The following is a 10,201-nucleotide window of genomic DNA, read 5'->3' on the forward strand; positions in this document are numbered from 1 at the left end:
AATGGCAGAACAGCAGAAAGTTCTATGGACGATACCACTCAGGATCTCTCAGTTGTCCCTTGAACTAATTCTTCAGGCACTAGCATCCTGCTGAGTAAATGAATAAACGCTCAGGAATTTGATGTCTTCGTCTTTTCCCTGCATCTTGACCAACCGATGCATAGAGGTGAATCAGTCCTACCACCTCCCTGTTCTTGCTTCTACATCTGACTGATGTGCACAGCTGGAAAAGTTACTCAGCGGGGTATCACGTCATGATCCTCATCTGTAAAATGGGGTAGTAGTAGTGCTCATAAGATGATTGGAAGGACTGACCGAGATAAAGCCAAAAGGTGTTTAACCTATTTGGCAAATAGCAGCTCAATACTTATTATTTTATTATTATTATTTTTAAATTTCAAACCTCAGTTGGAGTTTCATGTTGTTATATGCCTCCCTATCTTTCCCAGTAAGTGCCTCCCCACCCTTTCCTGCTCCTAAAGAGACATTTTATTTTATATTTTTAAATTTAAATTCAATTAGCCAGCATACAGTACATCATTAGTTTCGGATGTAGTGTTCAATAATTCATGCATTGCGTATGACACCAAGTGCTCATCCCATCGTGTGCTCTCCCCACACCCATCACCCAGCTGCCCCATCCCCCTGCCCATCTTTCCTCCAGCAAACTTCAGTTTGTTTCCCAGAGTTTGGAGTTTCTCTTGGTCTGTTTTCCTCTCTGATTTCTTCCCCATCAGTTTTCCCTCTCTACCCTGATAATCCTCTGCACTATTCCTTATGTTCCACATATAAGTGAAACCATAGGATGATTGTCTTTCTCTGTTGACTTATTTCACTTAGCACAATACCCTCGAGTTCTATCCACATCCACCTAAATGGTAGGTATTCATTCTTTCTGAGGGCTGAGTGATATCCATTGTGTATATAAATCACATCCCTAAAGAGACATTTTATTTTATTTATTTATTTTTAAAGATTTTATTTATTTATCTGACACAGAGAGATTACAAGTAGACAGAGAGGCAGGCGGGGGTGGAGGGGAACAGGTGTCCTGCTGAGCAGAGAGCCCGACGCGGGACTTGATCCCAGGACCCTGAGATCACGACCCGAGCCGAAGGCAGCGGCTCAACCCACTGAGCCACCCAGGCGCCCTGAAGAGACATTTTAGAAGCTCCTCTCCTTTGCGTTTTACCTACAGCATGCCAGTGGGAGAGAATTTTCTTTGCAGTTAGTAATTCTTTGTAGAATACGGCAGATCTGCTTTAAGGTGGTGATTTTTAGTCTCTAAAACTTGTGGTAATTCCCTCTTTTAAGATAAGAAAAAAACAAGATATGATTTCTGGAAGTGTCTCTCGGTAAGGTACAAGATCAGTTTCTTGAGGCTCCTACAACACATCACTACAAATCTGGTGGCTTAAAACAGCAGACATTTATTCTCTCTTCATTCTAGAAGGTAGGTAGTGCCATGCTCCCTCCAATGGTCCTGCTCTGGTGGCTCCGGGTCAGTTCTCTTTGGCTGAGGCAGCATCACTGCCATCCCTGCCTCCATGTTCGTGTGGCTTCTTCTTTTGTGTGTGTCTGTGTCTACCCCTTTCTATCTCTTATAAGGACACCCAGCACTGGGATTGGGGCCCCTTGTCTTCTTTGTACTGGGATTATTATTTGTGGAGACTAAGTGATTATGTAGTTTGGTCAATGTCATTGAAAGAAGAATTTATTGCTCACATCTCCCAAGAGAAGGGGACCACCATGCCACTCAGGCCACGTGGGGAGCACCAGGTTTGGTTAGGAGGCAAAACCAGGAGGGACAAGCAGGAGAGGAAATCCTAGGTCCAACCTTCAGTGGAGTTTCTGTGGGAAAGCCAAGGCAGGCAGAGTAAATGTTTTAGGATTCACTCCTTTGCATGGTTCTGGCAGGCTGTGGGTCTAGGATGGTCCCTAGGCTGGCACCTGGCCCGGGGTGACTTGGGGTGGGGAGAAACATTGGCTTGGTGTGTGAGTTGGATAAGGAGGTGGTTGGGGCTGTAGACTGAGGATTGCTTTGCATGCAAAGGGTATAATTCTGGGCAAACTGTTATCATCTTTAGGAATTAGCTTGCCCCACGGGTGGGGGTCTCTCCCTTTCCCTGTGAGGCCCCCAAATGCCAGAGCTTTGAGAATACAGCAGATAAGAAAATACGCTTACTGTATATGGGCCTGTGATGAACCGATGCCAAATACAAAAATACACCTGGTTAATCCAAGATCACCTTGAGTCAAGAGCCGTAACTTTGTTACATTGCAAAGACCTCCTTTTTCCAAAGAAGGCCAAGTTCACAGGCTCCAGATGGATGTATCTTTTCAGTGTAGGAATGCTGGGGGGCACTCTTCCACCTCTCACGGGTGCCGTACTAAACAAATGCCTCTCAGATACCCCCTCCCAGTGTCCCAGGTCACCTCCTCATCATTGCCGGAGCGGATGATCCTAAATCCTGCCTCCCTGCTTTCCTCCAGTCCGTCCTGCGGGCGGCACCAAGATGACTTTTCTAAAATGCAAATATGGTCCCATCACTCCCCGCTTCAAAAGCCCGCTTCGAAAAAGGACCACGAGAACACCAGCTTTCTGAGTGTTGCAGAAAACACATTAGAAAGGAAGCATGTAAAGCTTGGAAAAGATTTCAAACCTCAGAAAGTTTGCTCCAATTTGTAGATTAGAGCAATTTAAACACAATCATCTGGGCGATGGGTGTGCGTGACCTCCCACTCTGAGGTCTGAATTAATGAATTAATACGTGCTCCATGTTCTCTCCAGCTGCTTTATTGAATTGGAGGCAGATTAAACATGTATACTTAGTGAAGTGAATTTGGAAACTCCATAATCCCTCGGAGGAAACAGATTTCCAAATGTTCGGTACGGCCAACACGTTCCCTTGGACCCTAGCACGAGATAATTTTCTTAAGTTTTCCACAATTCACTGTAAATTGAGAACACAGAACTCCCCTCTATGTGAGTTAGCTCAGAATGCAGAAACAGAGAGCCCAGGCCCAAACCTAACTCACTTGAGACACTGCGAACCTGTCTCACTTCAGCAAATGCAAAAGCAAGTTAAAATGAAAAATATTAAAAAAAAAAATAACTGTATCTCAGGGCTCCTTATAAAATGTTAATCCTTGGGGCACCGGGGTGGCTCAGTCGTTAGGCATCTGCCTTCGGCTCAGGACGTGATCCCAGGGTCCTGGGATCGAGCCCCACATCAGGCTCCCTGCTCAGCGGGGAGCCTGCTTCTCCCTCTCCTGCTCCCCCTTCTTGTGTTCTCTCTCTCACTGTATCTCTTTCTGTCAAAGAAATAAATAAAAAATCTTTAAAAACTAATCCTTAAAGATGCACAGGGAGTCACCTGCTGGGCCACTTATATTTCCAAAATCCCTCCACAGACCCAACTCCCAATGATTCATGACCCTTCCCCATTGGAGAGTGAATCATATTTTGAAAAATATAACTGGATCTCCAAAGCCCAGTCAATAAAGGTCTCAGACATGAATCAACAAGTCTCACTGGGCCCACTGAAGGCAGCCCAGCCAGACAGCCCAGGCAGGTGGCACTCTGGGGGACAGGCGTGGGCACTTCACCGTGTGTCATGATAGCTCAGTTTTGTTCTGATGTTTGCAGTCTCTTGAGATAACAATCGATAGACATGGAACTCAAATGGGTGTCATGTGAAAGAGCGTTTCTATTGGCTCAGTCACTAAAAAGCGTGAGGAATGGTTTTGTCGGTCGAAACCAGTGAGAGCAACAAATGGCTTCCGGGATGCGGCCCTCACTCCTTACTCCGCTCTTTTCTGCTGCTTCCTTCCGCAGAGGCCTATCTCTAGAAGGCTCCCGGCAGCTCCTGGTTCACTTCCTACCAACTCAGCAACATCAGTGGAAAAACTTGGACTTGGTTCCTCTGCAATCTCCCTCCCCCAGAGTCCCAGGAACCTCAGTCAGGTCACATGTCCCATCCTAGTGACCCGCACACCCAGCTCACTGGCTCGTAGCTGGAGCTGGTGATGAGCTCTGCTTCACCAGAATCACCCAAGATTTCTCCAGAGGAGGTGTTTGTTTGTTTGTTTGTTTGTTTTCCTAGAAATAGGGGATTGGATACTGGGCAGGCAAATGAAAACTGTCCAGCACATATCAGGGAGTGAGTTGCTCGTCCGTAGAAGAAAGCAACAGGAGCATAGCTCCATCTCAGTATCTTTTTTTTTTTTTTTAAGATTTTATTTATTTATTTGACAGAGAGAAATTACAAATACACTGAGAGGCAGGCAGAGAGAGAGAGAGAGAAGGAAGCAGGCTCCCTGCTGAGCAGAGAGCCCGATGCGGGACTCGATCCCAGGACCCTGAGATCATGACCTGAGCCGAAGGCAGCGGCTTAACCCACTGAGCCACCCAGGCGCCCCTCCATCTCAGTATCTTTACCCTCCGGGAACACCCAGAGAAAAAAGTCATTCATATGCACCAAGACACGTACATGCTGCCCTTTTATTAAAAGACACAGCTCCTTTATCACTCTTCGTGTGCTTATCCATAAGACGTTCTAGAGAGATCAGGTGCTGATGTCCAGGCTATTTGAGACGAGTACATACCCTCGAACTTCAGGGGCTGGTTGGTGTCTCATGCATGTCAGAGTGAGTCCAATTGTCGGTGTGCTGGGAGGGTCAATTGCTTCTGAAGGTGGGTGATGTCCTCTTCCTCTGTCTGGCCTTGACTGGAATCCCCCCTCCCTGCAATCTGGTCTATGACAGGTTGCCAAAGAAACTGCCTCTTCTTGATTTGCTCTCTCAGCCCTAGAAAAGGGAAGTCACTGAACACTGACTTACTGAGTACCATTTGTCTGTGTTTTGAAAGCTTCAGAATGTGTTCTTTGGACTACACACCTGGCCTAGAATAGCCTATGTCCTCCACACTCACACACACCACACCACACCGCACAGCCCACACATTACCCACAGTTTACCCTTTGCACAGATCTGTTCTTTAAGACTGAGTCATTAACATGATCCTGTCTTCATCCTCATAGGCTCATTGGAGAAATCTAAGAAAGGATTTAAAAAAAAAGATCTTATTTATTTATTTGACACAGAGAGAGAGAGCACAAGCAGGGGTAGAGGCAGGGGAGAGGAAGAAGCAGGCTCCCTGCAAAGCAGGGCAAGCCTGATATGTGACTCAATCCCAGGACTGCAGGATCATCTGAAGGTAGTGGCTTAACCCACTGAATCACCCAGGCATCCCTAAGAGAGGATATTTGAATCAAAAAGTACCTCCGGGGGCGCCTGGGTGGCTCAGTGGGTTAAGCCTCTGCCTTCGGCTCAAGTCATGATCTCAGGGTCTTGGGATGGAGCCCCGAGTCGGGCTCTCTGCTCAGCGGGGAGTCTACTCCCCGCCCCCCACCCTGCCTGCCTCTCTTAATAAATAAATACATAAAATCTTAAAAAAAAAAAGGTACCTCCAGGAGGTCCATCTTCTTTCCCATTAGTTGACTGCTTTCTGACACTTTCTTGAAGATAGTCAATCAGTTCTGTTTCCAGAGGGAAGTCACTATGAAGAGATTCCCCTCATCATGCACGCTTTGTATCACGAGACAGTTCTCTCCTATACCGATCTAGAGTTACTCTCTCCCTCACACCGGGCTCTTCTTAAAACAACAAAGCCGGTTGTGAGGACGTCTTTGTTTCTCTTCTGCACTTCAAATGATTTCTTGGGCATCTCTTTACGAGTTTCAGGTTCATCACCTTTATTTCAGATTGGTAACAAGTCACGTTCCGGGAATGTGTATATGGTTTCCGTATAAACAGTCCCCAAACTCATGTATCAACCTGACAAAGTCTAGACTCCAGCATTTGTTTCAAAAAGAAAAACGGGCCAGTGATGATAGGAAGAATCCCGTCTGTAAATTACGCTGAGGTGTGTTTATATAACTACATAAGAGTTTAAATAAAGCAATCTAAGAGTAAACTAAACTACCAGTCAGGGTACAAGGGATTACAGATTTCCAAGCCCACAGCCAGCATGTCAGGACGCTGCTTCCGGGGGTGAGTTTCAACATTACCACTCTCATCTTGAGACACTAAAGTTCAAAGACATGACCCACTGCCCCGAGTCAGACAGAGTCCGCCTTTCAGGGGCCAGGAATACCCATGACCACTCTGACCTAATTCAGGTGACAATTTATAGCTGATTCATATGACCCTGTTGACTCAGGCCGGTATCTTAAAGCCATTTCCCATCTCATGGGACAGCAGGCTTGAGTGGGAGCGCCTCAACTGGCTGTGAATTTTCATCATATTTCTTAGGTCTGTGACGTGCTCCCATCCCTGCCCCTACCCCACGGATCCCTAGATCTCCTGAATCACAGTTCAACCGTCACTCACGTTTTCTAGAGAACCAGGGAAGGAATTTGTTCAATGATTTTGGCTTGTGCTCAGGGTTAAGCAAAGCCAGAAAAGGACAGATGAACCAAAGTAATATATTCAAGTAATATATTCAAAGCAATATATTTGAGTAATACATCGTGCCAGATTTGAAAGGTTGTAGGAAGAAGTTTGGGGGGTTTACAAGCAGACGGCAATGCTTTGTAAGATTTCATAGCCGTGTGTTGAGTAAATGGGATTTTAAGGCAATTTGCTCCATGCTCTCTGTGTATGATTACAAATACACAACTCAATATGAAGTATGTATCTTTAAGACCTATAATCTATTACTATTGGATGCTGCAACTATTTTGGGTCCTTGGTGGAATTTATAATTAGGAACACAATGGACAGATGGTATAGGCTGGTGGCTCAGAGACGCGGAGAAATATCATCGTCCAGACTCCTGCCATATTTACCTGCAACACCTTACTGAGCTCCCAGCTGGCCTGCCTGCCTGTTGCCTCTCCTTTCCGTACGCCATCCTCTCCAGAGCCGTGAGGATGATCCTTGCTGAAAACAGCTTATGTTAAATGTTATTTAACACTCTGAAATCTGGCCCCAACACGCCTCTCTAATTCCACCTGCCACCGGGTCACCAGACACCAAATATTCCTGCCTTATTTGTTAGGATTCACCTAAGACTCTGTCCTTCATGAAGTCTTTGTACCACGGGGCACACGCCTACAGAAATCAGCTTGAAAACAGAATTCTAGAAGGGCAGGAAAGCGGGTGGATGGTGGAAATAAAATGTGACTTCGGAGCTAGGTTATAACAAAGACACGGCCTCTGTCCCGCTCTCTCTCTCTTGGGATGCTTGCCCTTGGATCCCAGCTACCATACTGTGAGGAAGCCCTGGCCACGTGGAGAGGCCACGTGTGGGGGCTCCCACCAACAGCCCCAGTCAGGCCCTCCGCTGAGAGCCAGCATTAGCTGTCACAGATACAAGCCTTATCACTCCCACCTGCAAGCCTTCTGGCTGAGGCCCAGCCCTTACGGAGCCCAGGGAAAACCATTTGTCCTCCGTGACCCACATTTCTGACCCACAGGACCCAGGAGAGATAATAAGTAGTCATTGATGCTGTAGGTCACTAAGGTTTGGGTAATCTGTTATGAGACCAGAGCTGATTAATATGGTGGCGCTGGTCGGGTTTGTACCCACACGAGGCAGCACATTTTGGTTGCATTAGTCTGTATACAAAGGTAACACCAAAGGCTTTTTAAATAATGAGCTTTATAGGAAAAACCAAGAGAATATTTGAATACTGACTAAGAAGTGAGGGATTTGTGTGTGCATGCATATGTCTGTAGATATGTACTATCTTTTTTTTCTTTTTAAAGATTTTTTTTTAATTTATTTGACAGAGAGAGAGAGAGGGATCACAAGTAGGCAGAGAGGCAGGCAGAGAGAGAGGGGGAAGCAGGCTCCGCTGAGCAGAGAGCCCGACTCGGGGCTAGATCCCAGGACCCTGAGATCATGACCCGAGCCGAAGGCAGAAGCTTAACCCACTGAGCCACCCAGGCGCCCCTCTCTTTTTTTTTTTTTTTTTTTTTTTTTAAAGATTTTATTTATTTACTTGACACAGAGAAAGAGAGAGCGCAAGGTTGCAGAGCATTTGGCAGAGAGAGAAACAGACTCCCCACTGATCAGGGATCCCAACTGTGGCCTCGATCCCAGGACCCTGGGATCATGACCTGAGCTGAAGGCAGATGCTTAACCGACTGAGCCACCGAGCTCCCCCCCACCCATGTCATATCTTAAGTGTGAATAAATCTAACGGGACAGAAACGTTAGTCCCTGGAGTCCTGGTTGCAGCCACGAGTTCCTCTCCGCGGAGCCCCGGTGAGCACAGCTACTGTGGTATTGAGGACAAAGGCCCACTTAGGTTTCGATTTCTGTTATCTGCACCTGAGCTCTTCTTCTGTTGTGTCCTGTGGGATTTTTTTTCTTCCAGGCTATTTGCTGCAGCATTGGTTGCTTCTTGTTCAAGGATCTTTGAACCGTTTCCAGATCTGTCTCTACATCTGCAAGGATGCTTGCCCGACTTGCCTTCAAGTTCCAGAGCTTTGTCTGTTGACCTGAGCGCTGATTTGCTCCATTAGACACCTGACTTCCTATTGTCCACATCTCCATGGTGTCATTGCATTCAAGTTCTGACGTTTTTTATTTTTAATTTTTGTTATCTAATTCCTGGGTTGATTTTCCATGATTTTAGTCAGCAAATTAAATACTGCCTGCTTTTCTAGATCTCGTGGCAGCCAAGGATCAGTGTACTGTTGCTGCCTTTTCTTGCTTTTCTTCCTGCTTCTCTGGCTGAGGGTCGCTGGGCAACGCATGGACATGCCCACCGTACTACTTGCTAACAGCGCTAGTTACGGCTGTGGACAAGGATGATTAAAACAGAGAAGTCGTGAAGGTCAGAGAATTTTCACTGCATAGCTGAGAGTTAGCTAATGCCTGCTTCAGAGCCAGGATGCTCAACAAATCAAATCTGTCTCTCTCTCTCTCTTTTTTTTTTAATTTGCGAGAGAGAGAGAGGAGAGAGAGAGAGCGAGTGCACAAGTAGGGGGAAGGGGTAGAGGGAGAAGCAGACTCCCTGCTGAGCGGGGTGCCCTTTGAGGGACTCCATCCCAAGACCCTGGGATCATGACCTGAGCCGAAGGCAGACCCTTAACAGACTGGGCCACCCAGGTGCCCGGGAGAGCAACTCTTGAATGCTCCTAGTGGGACTAGGAGCAAAAATAATCTAAATATAATGCCTGTTTTCTCATACATATTTTAATTACACTGAAATAGGAATGCACCTAATTTGCGGGGGGTTTCAGTTAGCTTCAGGTGAACTAATGGGAAGATCAGGCTTTTCAAGAGCCAGCACACTGTGTGGCTCGTCTGTCTGGCTTCCTGCCCGCACCCGGCAGCTCGCCATCCCCGATGCCTCCTCACCCAGCGCAGGAAAAAAGCACCGAAGAAACAGCTCCTGGCTAGACGAAGGTCTTATTTTGCAGGCTAATAGTTTTTCCAGGGAGAAAGCTCCTTGGTGGTTTGGCTCTGACGTTCTTCCTGCTGCGCGACTGGGCAGCATCCCTGGGACTACCAGCCAATCCCGCGCCTCCTGCCCGCTAGCTCACTTGATCACGGACAGGTCCCCGGACCTTCTACGCCTCGGTCTGCTGAGGATAGTCAGACTAACGTCAGGGGGTCTTGCCAGGCTTGAATGAGGTCATGCTGGTAAAATGTGTAGCGGAGAGCCTGGTCCTGGCACACTCTCCTTTAATTTCTTGACTGTCAGAGACCATAACAGACAATTCTTTCCAAACTTCTCATTTTATAACCGAGGCCGCTGAAGACCAGACAGGTGAGATGACTTATTCAAGGTCACCTAATTAGAGTAGAATTTGGTAATCTGAACTGGAGCTTTCCTAAACCCCAGAGATAAAATGGGTAAGAAAGAGGAGATAAGGGGCGCCTGGGAGGCTCCGTCAGTTAAGCATCTGCCTTCAGCTCATGTCCTGATCCCTGGGTCCTAGGATCAAGCCCGCATAGGGCTTCCTGCTCAGTGGGAAGCCTGCTTCTCCCTCTGCCTGCCACTCCCCCTGCTTGTGCTCCCTCTCTGTCAAATAAATACAATCTTTAAAAAAAAAAAAAAAACCCAAGAAGACAAAATTTGTATCAAATGGGGGAAAAGTTTTGTAGGTGCCCAGTACTGAATGTACTTAAAGAAACTGTTTTAATGTGGCAAAATATATGCAATGTGAAATTTGCCTTTCT

Source organism: Mustela nivalis (genome assembly GCF_964662115.1).
Source record: "Mustela nivalis genome assembly, chromosome: 5".
NCBI lineage: Eukaryota > Metazoa > Chordata > Mammalia > Carnivora > Mustelidae > Mustela > Mustela nivalis.